Genomic DNA, 14,639 nt, shown 5'->3' on the forward strand with positions numbered 1-14,639 from the left:
GTGTCCCCAAATTTTGTGTTTAGTGTATCATGATATACAAGGTGGTAGACTCAGTTACCTATGGATGGATAGCAACATATTGGTGAATCCAAAAATATATGCGACAGTACGTGGGAGTGCATTCAGTAGTAGGGTTGTATAATGCGTAAATGTTCGATCATAGTGTTCCCATATACTTTACATGCGTGGAGAACCACCAATATACCTGAAGGTACATGGAGTATGATCATATACACTCACATATGTGGAATTTGATTTCATCCCCAAGATGAAATGCTAGAAAACAAAGATAGCTCCTACATTTAACAATGTCATAATACGTCTCTAGCCTAGACCTCTAAATGTTTGTGTTAATGTTACAAGTTCTGCTTTGGTTGATTCAATAAATTTTATTTTTTATCTTTAATTATGTTTTAGTTTTATGGCTCACCACGAATGTCACCTAAATATCCTAAAATTCAAATCTAGCTTGAGAAAATAGAAATCCTTTCTCTTTCAATGAAAATCTAGCTAAGGAAGGAAAGAAACAATCAAGATGCAACACACATTATGTAGCAAACAATATGCATGATGCAATTTCCTTTCTGATGCAACTGTTCTTATGTTAATGCACATGAAAAACCCTAAATTCTGATGCAAATTTTCCTTTTCACCACACTTAATTTTTGAAATGAAGAAAACTAAGATGAAAATGTTCAATTGGTGATTCAATTACACTTCTTAGAATGAGGACAATAACAAAAATTCATCCAAGTGATAGGCAATCAAACAAAATCAATTTGCAAGTGACCAAATGATAAGAACAAAGAAAAATCAAAACCAATTCTTATCAAAGGAAAATATCACAAATGCAAACCAAAAGGAGGCTTTAGAGAGACCAGAAGACACAAAAGACATAGGGAAGTTCAAATAAAAGTAGGTTGACCAAAGATAGGGTCAAGAACCAAGGAAAAATTCATGCAAAAATGGGGGCCAACAATAGTGCAGAAGAGGCACTAGTGCATTGCAATGTTGGTGCAGGGTGGGCCAGGGTGAGCTGCAGGGCTCTGTCAAAGGCACAGTGGGTGTGGTGGGCATGGGAAAGAATATTTGTTGCAAAAAAGGCTCAATAAAATCATTTCCTAGCTTTTTCTTGTTGGATGATACACAAAAGGTTTATCAATGAGGTAATATAACACAATGGACAAGGAAACTTGCCAACAGAATAATCCACTCCCAGTATGGTCATCAATTTGTTATACAGGATTTATGATGACAAAAGTATCTCGCCTAGGTCAGTGGCTAACCTAGAACAAAAAAGAGACAAGGAAAAAAATGTTGTTCCTTAAAGTAAATAGATGATTGAGTGAGGCCTACTTGGAATCCTTCGAACACTTCACCCCTTCTTTAGCTTGGGATCTCCAATCCCAACTCTGATTTCCAAAATTAGAACCTGCACAATCAGATAACACAAGCTAAGAAACTATGAGATCTATGCAGTATCATGTAAGTACTTTATTCAATATATCAACGTGGTATTGAAATAGGTGAAATAACAGCATCACATATAGGAAAAAATGAATTATTTTCATTAATATAAATGGAAGGATATTACAACCATAATTAGCAGTTGATCTTGTAGAAGAGCTCCTCCAAGTTGTTGGCTTGTCCTTTTTCCTTGTCACAATATGCACCTCCAATCACCCTAAATGTATGAGAAGATTACCAATCACTACAATAGCATAAGGGTAGAGTCACTCTCCAAAAGTCAATCCCCAACCACATAGAAGGCTAAGAATATATAGAGAAGTATAGTAAGTTGGGAGTCCTTATCCAATTACCAATCTAGGGTAAGAGATCCACCTTTTATGGAGGGATAAGATCAAAGGATAAGTATTGAAAAATCAAATCTAGGGAAGGATATGATCCGAATGTTTTGTCCAAGGTAAGTAGTTGTAAAAACGTCTGGAGACTCCTAGAAGGGGAAGCTTCTGGAATCCCGATCATTCTCGTGGATTTATAGAACCAACGCAGGTGCAAATGGGAGTAATCTTCTAGTGACCAAAACATGCCACAATGGAGCAACCTGCTGGTGAACATACCCAAGTAGGCATAGAGAGATATTTTGTCCTCAAATTGGCTCAAATAAAGTAGTTCAGGGCTGAAACTCTAGAAAATTAAAGGTATATGTATAAGGCTTTGTGCAAGATGGTGACAAGGGGGAATAAGATGTTTATTGATCCCATTAGCAGGCTCGTTGATCAAATGTGACAAAATTTCCTATCACATGGCGCTTGCAATTAATCACCACCATTGATCAGAGATGGGTGGTTTGGCACAAATATCAACTCCCCCCCCCCCTTCCTACCAAAGATTAACTACGAGGGGGGGCTTTTAATCAATCTTGATTATCAATCTATGCTAGTTGATCATTAATTTAGAATTTTCAAATGGGCATAACTTTTAGCTGCCCCTACCCCCTACCTATTAAACTTATACCATGAGGGGGCCCTACAGTTGATCTCGTTCGTTGAGTTTCATGTTATTATGGGTCAATGCCTATACCCACTTTTGACTATAACTTTCCAAGCAGCATAGTAATAGTGGCTTCTTCGAGCCAGGTATTTTGTCCCTACAAAATTTTATTAAATCCACAATTCCTTAATTTCTTTCCCATTCTTTGCATAGGAAAAAATCATTACTTATGCATGGAAATCCTTTCCAAACATATCTTGTAACCACAGTAATCGATGGACACTCTAAAATTCATAAATTTGCCCAATTCCAAGCCTAAAGGCATTCACATAAAGGTTAAAATTGGAAATTTTTTACCCTTCGGCATAATTTCCCTCAAATTTCTATGAAATTTCCCCAATTCCACTTGGGGCATTTTGACAAACACTTGGCAAGCATCTTGATACTCGCATTTTGTCAAACACTTCACCTACAACCTTCATACAACCATATATACACTTCACCCATACAAGCCTTGGTGTTGCAACTGTGGCTTTGATAGCACCTCTAATGTTCCCTTGGATGATTGTTGGCTTATTCCAACCTCCTGTTGAGGTCAAATTCCATGTCAGTTACCTTTCACAAAATGTATTTTGAAAATTTCCCTTCTCTACGAAATTGTCATTTGATGAAATGCATATCTAAATGCATGTTAAATTTCAATACATATGCATAGGTGTATTCTAACATGAACATGATTCTTCATTATGGTTCAAAATATAGTTTATAAATACATAAAACATTATAGTGGAAATAAACATAGCATATAAATACTTATGTTTTAATTTTTTCCCAACTAGTTGCAAACCTTCAATATTCCACCTAGTCATAGACCATGTTGTTCATTTCCTCTCAAAAACGGGTCACCCCTAAGCTAGGGATTTAAATCCATGGGAATCAGATCACACAAATATTGGTACATGCTTAATACTTTTAGTTGGCCAAGGTACCAAACCCATTAGCATCCAAATGGTAGGATTGCATCCCCCATCAACTCCTGTCTTTATCGACCATGGATGTTCTAGAGTCCTACAGATCTAGGAGTTCAACTTCCCTCATGGGTCTTCCAATTACCCTTCTAGTCCCTCACACAACCAAGGTACGAAACCCAATAACCTCCAACCAGTAGGATCACATTCCCCATCACCCTACACCCAAGTGGTGCACACCCTACTCTGCACCTATAGTCCCTCAAGTTGTGCCACCACATTTCATGCTTCGCTACTTAGCTGAAAAAGAATGTTCTAGAGTCCTGCAACTTCCAAGAGTTCTGCTACTCTCATGGGTACCCATACATGATCTCATTCACAATTGACCCCATGCTTCCATGCCTTACAAAATACATGTTTTCCTACAATAATGGATGAATATCCCCCCTTCATAGTGTAAACATGCTTCTTCCTATATTTGTGCCCTTTTTCTACTGCTTGGAATTCACCCAAGGAAGTTAATGGACCTTGGATGATATGCATGTGCTCCTTTTATTAGTGATTAATAAATTATATGAGACCCTTTTTATCACCCATGGAGCCTCATTCCCCCTAACTTCTTATGTCTTCTCAATTTTAAACCATTATATTTTTATTAACATGCATGTGTTATCACAATTACATTTCTAGGTCTTCTAGCCACAAAACATACATGCTACAAAACATGTGCATATGGGCATACCATCCTCAAAACACAAAAAAATTCATACACACAGGCACAATGACCCTCAAAAGAAACCCTTGGATCACTAGCCTATTTAGCATGTTCCATCTCACCATCCTAGCTTTTCATATACATGTTATTTACATTCTAGAGGTAAAGAACGAGGTTTACATGTTTAGTCAACTAGAGAATTATATATTCTAAGTTAAAGAAATTGTGGTTGTCATTTTATTGGCTTAGTCCTCGATTCTTAGATAGCAAGAGCCTTCCACAAGTTCTTCGTTCTTTACAAATAGTGACTCAAATATAATTGTGGAAATTATCAAAGGTCACATTATATTATAACAATAATCCAAATTTTAAGAATATAAATAACAAATGAAAATGATAAAAAACACTATAAATTTTAAAAAATCAAGATTTAAATTTAAAAACGAAAATGATAGACATCACTGCCAATTTTAGAGATTAAATAAATTATGAAATATAACCTATTTATGAAAATGACCAAATTATAAAGGCTTGATTTGGTACATTGCCAACATATTCCCAATATGTGCTAGTGAGTCCCTCCATGGCAAGGGAACCAAGAATGTTGGTCATGGCCTAGTGCCATAATAAAATCACATTATTTGAACTTTATTGATGTGAAGCCTCATTGTAGGGTTGGATGGTGGGTTTCATATAAGGGTGTTTGATGGGATCAAACTAAACCTTGATCAGAGTTTTGGGTGAAATATGGTAATTGGAACTTGATTCCATGAAATATGGGAAAATTTGAGGAATAATAGGGTGGATTTTTGGTTTAAGGGTTGGATGGTGGGTTTCATATAAGGGTCATTTATGGGATCAAACTGATCCTTGATCATAGTTTTGGGCAAAACATGGTCATTGGAACTTGACTTCATGAAATATGGGAAATTTTGAGGCATAATAGGGTGGATTTTAGTGTTAAACCTACCTTTATATATATATTGGGTTAATTTCCTATGAATTCCACAACACCCACTAGGGATAAAATTTATTAGTTTAGGGCATTCCACACTTCTATCAAGCATGGCATGTCATCATAGGAATGAAAACATGCCAAGGGACTTGCCCAAGCATAGAACACATGAACAAGCCAAGGGTCGATTGGACTTCATTGTTCAAAGGATGAGCTTGGTTTTGTGTACAAGAATTGCAAGGGAACATGGTTCATATAGATGAGATGAGAGAATTTTTGGGATGGAATGCTTTACATTCCCATCTCATGGTGGTTGGTGTTGGATTGGTGGAGATTAGACCCAGGTTCAGAGTTAGCTGCACTAACCAACAAAAACCTACACTATTGGCCCTTTCAGAAACAACCCGCGTAGTGTGGGCTACAGTCTCACTCGAGGGAGTATTGAGGGTTACTACAACCATTTTTTGCATCCAGAGGGCTATCTGATGTGTTTATGCAAATCTAGGGATTTATCTTGACCTTCACAAACCCTATCCCTTGAAACCCAGAACTTAAAATAAACAATAGTTAACAGATTTGTGTCCTTCGCCGATTGCACTAAATAGGAATAAAATCATACAAATAAGAATATCTACGTCTTCGCGAATCTATTAAGTAATTTTCCTTATTAAATGCAGTTAAAAGTTAATAAATACAACAACTTCATAAATAAATAGTAATACATAGTTATAGAGATATCACTTCAAAATATGTCTTTATTATGCATCGTATTCCTACAGTTACAAACTCTTTCCAATCCCGTCCACACAACTTTAGGGGTCTGTGCACTCAGCTGCAAACTTACCAAGGTCTCCGTGCAAATAGTTGCAAGATCCTTCCCCTTCACTCAAGTACAGGAGAGACAAATTTAGACCCAATTCATGCACTTTTCTTCCTAGCTTACCTATGAATCTTCTATGTATTCCTTTTATACTCTTTATTCATTATAATGCCATGGTCCACGAACCATTGGTAGGTCTCAAAACAACCTGACTTTAAAAAACTAAGGGGCTTTGACCTTTATAAATCCCCTTTGACTCCTATTGACATACACTACTTGTGCTCCTCTCCTCAAAATGTGGAGACTTTACAATATCTTTAACAAAACTTTAACAAAATTTTACCCAGGGAACGCCATCCCAAAAAGCCCTCAACACAAAGTCGTGACTTGTCCCGAATCACTTTGTTGGTGTTCCCTCAACCTTTTCTTGCAGGCCACTAAATCTGATGTTAAATGATTGAAGATCTGTTGTTTTTTACGCAATGTCTTGATGAAATTCTTTTCCATTCAGCCTTTGAATGCAAGGCCCATGGTCCTCTATGTCTATTGAAGGGCCTTTAGCTTGCCCTCGATGTTCTGAGAGAATTGGATGGCCTCATTAGCCCATGGTTGTGTTCGTTCTTGAATGAAGTGTTGGGTGTGGAGCCTGATTATCTTATTTATTCATAAGTATCACCGCATTTGACCCCAATTCGTAGTGTGGCGGAAACGCTGCCCATAAATATGTGCCATCATGGGTGTCCGGGGGGGCGACGATGATTATTTGTAGCCCCCCCTGGTGGGGGATCGGGGGCAGTGCCCTTGAAGCTAAAAATAGATGTAAAATTTCCTTGTAAATTGTTGTAATTTTATAGTCAATCTGGACCGTTAATTAGCAGAGATCTGATGGTAGAAGTTAGCTTATTTTATGGTTTTTTCCATAGAAGGCAACCCCTCACTATATATGAGGGAATTGTATTGCATCTATGTAGATATGTATTTTGAGTCAAAAAGAGAGAGGAGATTATGTGAGAGTAAAGAGGGAATTCCAGTGGATTTGTTGTAGGTTGTATCTCTTCAATTTGTTGGATAATATAAAAGGAAGTACTGGTTGTTTCTCCATGGATGTAGCCAAATTTGGTGAACCACATATATCTGTGTCTCTATTGTTTTATGTGTTTATATTTCTGCAATATATTTCATGTCTTCCATTTCTCTGTAATATATAATTTCCTAACAATGATGGATGCTTTTCAGCATAGCTCAACAATCTGTGCATGAAGAGTCTTTCCTTCCTGAAGTCTAGCAAACCTTTGCACAGGTGAAAGGATCTACACTATCACTTGGATCTCATCGAACTTCAGTTATCTATCACGGATTTCCTCTTTGATCTTCTTCAAGTGCGGGTCTTCCTGCAACGACGCCCACATTTTCATTGTCTACACAAATAATTGGCTACATTCCTTGACTATAGCGCAAACTTTGTAATAATCTTCTTTAATGGAAGCTTGGTGCTACTCTCTCACCTTCAGAGGTGTGGTTGGCTGTAGCTTCATTTGAAGCTTTGAAATCTACATATGCATCTCAAACTGCACCTTTGTGATTTCCTCCTTGGAACCTTCAATGCAGTAGCTAACTTGTGAATTTTCTCTGTAGAGGCCGCTGCTGGAATTTGGAGCTCAGGGAGCTCACTCAACACTTGGGTAAGGGTTGCCTCTAGCTATTGATTGTATTGTATCACCTCGTTGCGATCCTAGCCTCCTCTTTCTCTGTAAACATCTATTGATTATTATTCTTTACTTCCTTGATAATCAACAAATCTCTTTTCTCTCAGAGGCAAAGCTCGTCTGAAATTCCTTGGTGAAAATCATGCAAGGTTTGGATAGGTGGTATTGAAATTTTGATTCTCATGTTGGTCATATGTAGTAACCTGGCCTGATCATTAGCTCTTTCAACATGCAGCAAACCCTTTGGCAGCATCACTGTTAGAGGTCTGTAGTCAGTTTTTCCTTTGATGTCTCGCTCGCCTGACTCATGCTCACTTGATCCATGCTCACTTGGACCATGCTTTCTTGGACCACTCCTCTCTGGGTGTCCAATTCCTTGAGGCCCTGTTACACTTTTTCTAGTACCTACTTTCACTGGTCCTCAATGTGGCCCCAAATGTTCTCAGTTGTGGAGCGGAAAACATTTCCTATCTCATCAAGATCCCCCTTCATGATGACTAATGGGTCAATACCCATAGACATATCAGACTTCTACTCCTTATGTGCTCCTGTTGAGCTACACTGATGTCTCCTCCTTATCTTGAAGGAGGACTCAAAGTCCTCTGATGTGACATAAGGGTCTGCACCCCCTTCCTCTTCATCTGTACTTTCTACTTCAAAATTTGTGCACTCTGTATCAGGCTCTTTGAGGTCAATGGTGATTTGTGATGTTTTTTTCTGAACACCTTTTTCCTTCTGTACTTCCTTCTCTTTCTTAGAAGCCTTTTGCGCTTCTTTCTTTTCATCTTTCTGGGCCTCTGTTGCAGCAATTGTTTTCCCTGTTTCTACGTCTGTAGCCTTACTTGTTCTTGTGGCTTCGTGAGATGGGGTGAGCCAATTGCTCGACCGTTAGATGACGACTCCCATAAAATCATGCTTCATGACTAAATAAGGAAACTTGTGCCATGTTCTTGTGGCATCCTTCTTCACCCGCATGAGAGGACTGTGAAAATCTACTTTGAATTCTTATACATCTTTATACTACATATGTAAAGTGGGTTACAATCATGGTCGTTGGTTGATCACCATGTGTAGGTCTATCTAAACCAGGACCCAGAACATTTGATTCTCCATCACCCTTGTGAGATCCTTGGAGGCCCACACTGAAGCGCACTACTCAACTTCACAAACATCAGGGTCTATTACGAGGAACTACGAGTTGTCCAGTGTGCACCATGGAACCAGTGCAATCAAAAATAAAAACTAGGCATAGTGGAATACCTTGCCCTCCTTTTAGGCTTCGCGGCAATCCACCAAGAATTATTTACATAGATATCCCACCCAGTGCTACTAGACACCCTTGCTGCACTACGCAACCAAGGAAACAACTAGGGTCGACACTTCATTTGGAGGGAACTTTCTGATTATTTTTCTACCCAAAATGGAAATAGAAAACCTCACAGCTTTATCAGATATGGATGTAATTGTGTAGCCCCTGGACTTCTTCACTAACCCAAAGTTGCTCTTCATCTGGTCTACCAATTTCTTTTCCCGTGACTTGCCAACAAAGGCATCATCTGGGTTTGTGCCTTGATAGGAGAGAGTGATTATCCACCTGATCAACATCTCATCAATGGGGATGGGTGTCCCCAGCCATAGATACCCATCGTGCACCAATGCCAGCAATTGGCGCACACAAATCATGTTGATATTACTTCGCCCAAAGTGAGGCACATACAACATGTTTAAAAGACTTGCACGCTAGATTCCATCCACCCACTTTATTGGCTCTACCCTTGTGACTCCCACCTCTTCATAATATACGGATCTCAAATAATTGTTGGGATGAAACTGAGGGTACTTCGCAAAATCATTCAGATCCCAGTCCTCCATCTTCAAATATGGTACCCGAGCCAACAACTCGCCCTCTATGGGTACATGCTCTGGTAATAGTAGAGTGACTACTTGATATTTTAATGCATTTGAGTCCTTAGAGACCTTGGACGTTGGCATCCTTGCTAGCATGTAAGGAGGAATTCTATATATAAGTTCAACTTCTTCTGTAGGGATATCCTCCAACCTCTCATCCAATTCTTCTTCCTCCAAATCCTCATGTTCCATAAGCTGCTTGTTTTTTTCAATATTCCCCTTCTGCCTTCATTCCATAGGTATATTTCTAGCCTACTAGTGTACCGGTGGAGGTTGGGGCTTCTTCTGCATTTTATCTCCTACCGTGAAGGAAGTTGGTTTTGGCCTCGGCAACCTGGGTCTTGTAGCAGGGACTGGTGGTTTTGCAGTCATCTTGGCCAAGCTTTCCCATAAATGTTTCTTCTTCCACTCAGACAAATCTCCCTCTAGCCCAAGCCCTTTTTGCAAAAATTCCCGCTCTACCTCTTTCCAATCTCATCTAGATATACAATTGCCCTTTATACTAAAACTTAGGAGGAAAATCTCAAGATAATCTCTTTGGAAGCAAAGTTTCTGAACATGGAGCTGGATGTTGTATTTATAGCCCTTTTTTAATTCAAATCCGTTGATTCCCTCCAGATATACCACATTAATTCTCTTTTAGCAATAAATTTTCGAATACATGTTCCTTCTATTATTTTCCACACTACCTCTCATGGAAAAATAGCCATCCAATCATCTATAATCCTTCCAAAAGTCACTTTTTTTCCAGGTTGTGTGATACCTACCTCGCTAGTGCAGCTTCTTCATTGCAGCTCCGATTTGTACCATTCTCCTACTCATTATGCAGCCTAATCTCTTTGCCAAACCTTTCTCCTGGCATAGTGGTTTATAGTCTAATACTTCATTCCAAATGCCTAAATTACTAAAACTATCATGCATCCATGTAGTCATCATGTAGGGGTGAGGTCACCCCTGTACAACTTCAACTGACTCCCATTGATTCTTCCTGGAAATATATCCCCATTTAGCTTCATGAGTTGAACTGAACCTCCATCCGTAATATCCTTGACGATGTATGGTCCTAGCAAATTCATCTGAAACTTTCCTGGGAACTTAGAAAACTTTCTATCATACATCAACACTAAATCTCCATTTTTAACGTTGTGTTTCATAATGTGGCGATCATGCCACACCTTTTCTCTAGCCTTCTGCACCTGCTATTGAAAACCTGCCAAGAATCAATATTGTTCTAACTTAATTATCTACAAGAGTCATTCGTCCATTATATCTCGATCTACCATCTCCATGACTGCAACAATCCTCAAACTGGGCACTATGTACTCCATTTGCATCACTACTTGTCCATAAACTAGTTGAAATGGTGTCTATTCAGTCAACTTCTTACATGTAGTTCTATATCCCAAAAGAATTCCTGGTATGCAAACATCCCAATCATTCTTATTCACATTACAAATCTTTGTCAAATAATTCTCCAGGATCATATTAAAGGCTTCAACCATTCCATTTTCTTGAGGATGGTATGGTGTGCTCTTTTTATGATACATATAGAATTATTCTAGAAAAGCAGTAATCATTTAATTCAGGAAATGTGAACCCCTCTCATTCATCAAAATATTAGGACAGACAAACCTAGATATAATGTACTCAAATATAAACTTTGCAATTGTAGTTGCACTGCAATCCTTCACAGGCTACACCTCAGCCCACCTGGTCAAGTATTATGTCATTGTGATGATTTAGCACACCCCTATCTTCCTTCATGGTTGCTGAAAAGGTCCCATAACATATATTGCCCATTTATAGAATGCCTATAATGAGACTTGCAGGTTCAGAGGAAATTCATCCTTTCAGGATGGATTCCCATTCCTTTGACAAACATCACATGCCCTACAATACTCATTTGAATATTTGTGTACAGCTGGCCACCAAAACTAAGCACATGGGATCTTCTATGCAATCGCTCTTCCAACATAATGTCCTCTAGCAACTCCTCCATGTGCTTCGGTGAGGATGCTTTGTCTTTCATAATCTGGTACATACCTGCACAAAACTTCATCCGTCCCCATTTTTATAAGTTCCCTACAATTACGGAAAATTTGCAGCCTTGACCATGAATTCCTTCTTCAGTTGCCTCATATATCATGTAGGAGCTACACCTGTACACAGAAATTGGATTATATTCACAAAATGTTCATCTGCAATGCGCATAACAAAGAGTTATGCGTCAGGAAATCCTTCATTAAGACTTGTAGGTTCTTTGACATTCTCAATCCATGAAAGGTGATCAGGTAGAGAATTTAATCTTCATGGCTTCACAATTACTTCAAAGTCGTACTCTTCAAATAGCACTAACCACCTACAAATACCCCCCCCCCCCAACACATGCTTGTTGACCAAGTACTTCAAAGTTGAATGGTCTGTATAAATTTTGAAGTGCACACGGAACAAATAATGTTGGAACTTCATGAAATTCAGTTGTGCTTCCAACCCGATGTTCACTTGCTTGGTATTCAATGGTTTTTAAATGTCAAGAAACTCTACCTCAGGCCCAACAACTTTGCATTGTCATGTGGACTCATAGATACTAATATTCCTGGGATCTTCCTCGCCTTCTTCTATTGTAACATTGTAACACTCCAGAGCATGGTGTAGTTGTGTACTCCAATTAGTTTGTACCTATGTGATAGGCTATACAAGTGTTTTGAATATCATCACCTTGATTTCCTGTAATGTTTCATCAATACATAGAATCAGTCCTAAAAACTGAATGTTAGCAAAAATCTCTCTTTCGTAACATCCCACTCCATGGTTCCATGTCACAACTCTATTTCTAAGTACTAACTCATTTGAATAGTATCCAAGGTCTGGAAAAATATATGTACCCATTCAAGTTGTGGTTCCTCTCCTTATGCTTTCTTGCAACGAGCCAAATGCTCACACAGATCATCCTTTCCTGTATATTTGTCAGTAATGTGCATATTTTCATAGCCAGATCGCAACTTCATCATCCTTTAGTACTCCTTCTAGTATGCAAAACTTTCCTTATGTGTACCCTGTCATGCAGAAAGAGTCGTTAGTGCGGACACAACCGACCTCCCTAGAAGCAAAAGCTTTCTAGTGACAAACAAGACAAATAAAGCTACCTTTCTCTAAACATGCATTGCAAATACAAGTAATCAGGGGATCTTTAACATACCTTTAGTCCAACGCTTTGTAGTAGTCTAGCCTCGCCGATCCAGATGAGCTCCTCCTTCTCTTCCAAACCTTCATTCACTAACAAGCCAAAAGATTAAATAGAACCTGATAAACTCATAAAACAATACATATCTATCATATAGACCAAGGAGTATATGAAACAAATCATGAATAACAATCTGTTGAGAAAAATAAGTTCATTTGCATTAAAAGGTAACAAAAGGAACCATTACAACCTGAGCCTTGGTGTTGTGCAAGTCCCTCCTAGGGTCCAGCAAGAGTTTTCCTTTACTTTGATCAGCTCACCCACTCTCAAATAAGGCTAGGAAAGGATGGGAATCTCTCCTCTCAAGCTTTACAAGGGAGTCCTAATTCCAGCAGCATCTACCCTTAGGAATGTTCAGCTTTCAACCTCCCCTCCCTCTGGCCCAATGCCTGTATTTATAGTGATCTAGAGGAAGTTAATCAGGTCCACCATCAATGGGATAAGCCCCTCTTTGGATGGGATAGCTCCCCTCTTGATGGGATAAGTTCCTCTTTCATAGGGATACATGAACCATCTGGAGGCGCTCAATACACGTCAAACAAGCTTCTAGAATGCTCTAGAAATGACCACAAGTAACTTTTTTGGAGTGAAACTTGCGCCTTTTGACCTTTACAGGAGTACGCACCCAGCCCTTTACAGACAGAGCGTACAAGTACGCAGGTATTGTGAACTTGAGGTGCGTACACACAGGTAAGGCTAAGAGAAACTGCATACCCAGAGATATATAGATTTTTAAAGACTTTCTCTCTTTCTTGAAGTTTGACATGGAGAGCAGAGGCATGAGGCTTGCCAAGGAGGATAGTATGACAGTTGATGGAGCCATACTAACTGCAAATAGTCATGGTGACAAATTTTAGTGTAACATACCCCAACATCTAGCAGGTGTAGCTCTAAGAGTGATTTCCAATGCCTAGAAATGATGCTCCTCTGGTATATCCCTTTTAAATTTATAGAGAAACAAATTTACATCTTCTAAGCCATCATAATATGGTAAATTTCATACCTTAGTGGATATACACCTGAGTGATTTAGTAAGTCTGTTGCATCATAGCATTGATGCTTCAAGAAATATGTTCCACCAATGCTCAAGCTCCTCATCTGAATCCAAGTTGCAGGAGCTATCCTTTTACCAAGTAATCTTTCAAGCTACCGTAGGATTGATCCAATCCTCATTTCATGTGATGAGCTTATATATCTTTCAAATATCATCCTTGTCATAGTAATCTCAAACTGTTTCAATGTACCTAACACCTTCGACTCGATCCAATGGAACAATGACTCTTAGTTCCTTCTTCTCAAATGTCATGTTACACTTCTTCAAGTTGATGGTTGCATTCATATCAAATGCCCAATCAATTCTAGGTAGCTCCACGTAGGGATTACTATCATCCACTATTTTTATTACCTCAAAATCAGCTATAGCGCGTGCCCCTTCAATGTCTACAATTACTCCATGTAGGTGTCCCATAGGAATAATCTTATGTTGGTGTTGGCTTAGTGGGTCTTGAACCAAGTTCAAAATTAGTTGCCCCAAAAAAATCCCTACACTACCGGCCCTTTCAACATCAATCCACAGAGCGCAAATTGAAGTCTCACCCAAGGTAGTATGGGGGGATGTTAGAACCATGTTTCCGCAGCCAGAAATCAGCGTGATGTTGTTTTATGCCCTAAATATCCCTTCACACAGATTGATAAGACTTAAAGGCTTATCGATATAACTTCCTTGAATAAACCTCTAGACCTCTGCAAAGATCTACAACTAGCTTTTGCGGACCATGAACAGGCTAATAAGCCACTTACGCACATCCAAGACTATTCTTAACCTAGCAATTATTCAGACCTACTTAAGTGTTGGATAACTTTAACATG

The sequence above is a fragment of the Pinus tabuliformis genome, chromosome 9 (assembly GCF_031772625.1).
Source record: "Pinus tabuliformis cultivar Carrire ecotype Pingquan chromosome 9, CPIR1, whole genome shotgun sequence".
In the NCBI taxonomy this organism is placed as follows: Eukaryota; Viridiplantae; Streptophyta; class Pinopsida; order Pinales; family Pinaceae; genus Pinus; species Pinus tabuliformis.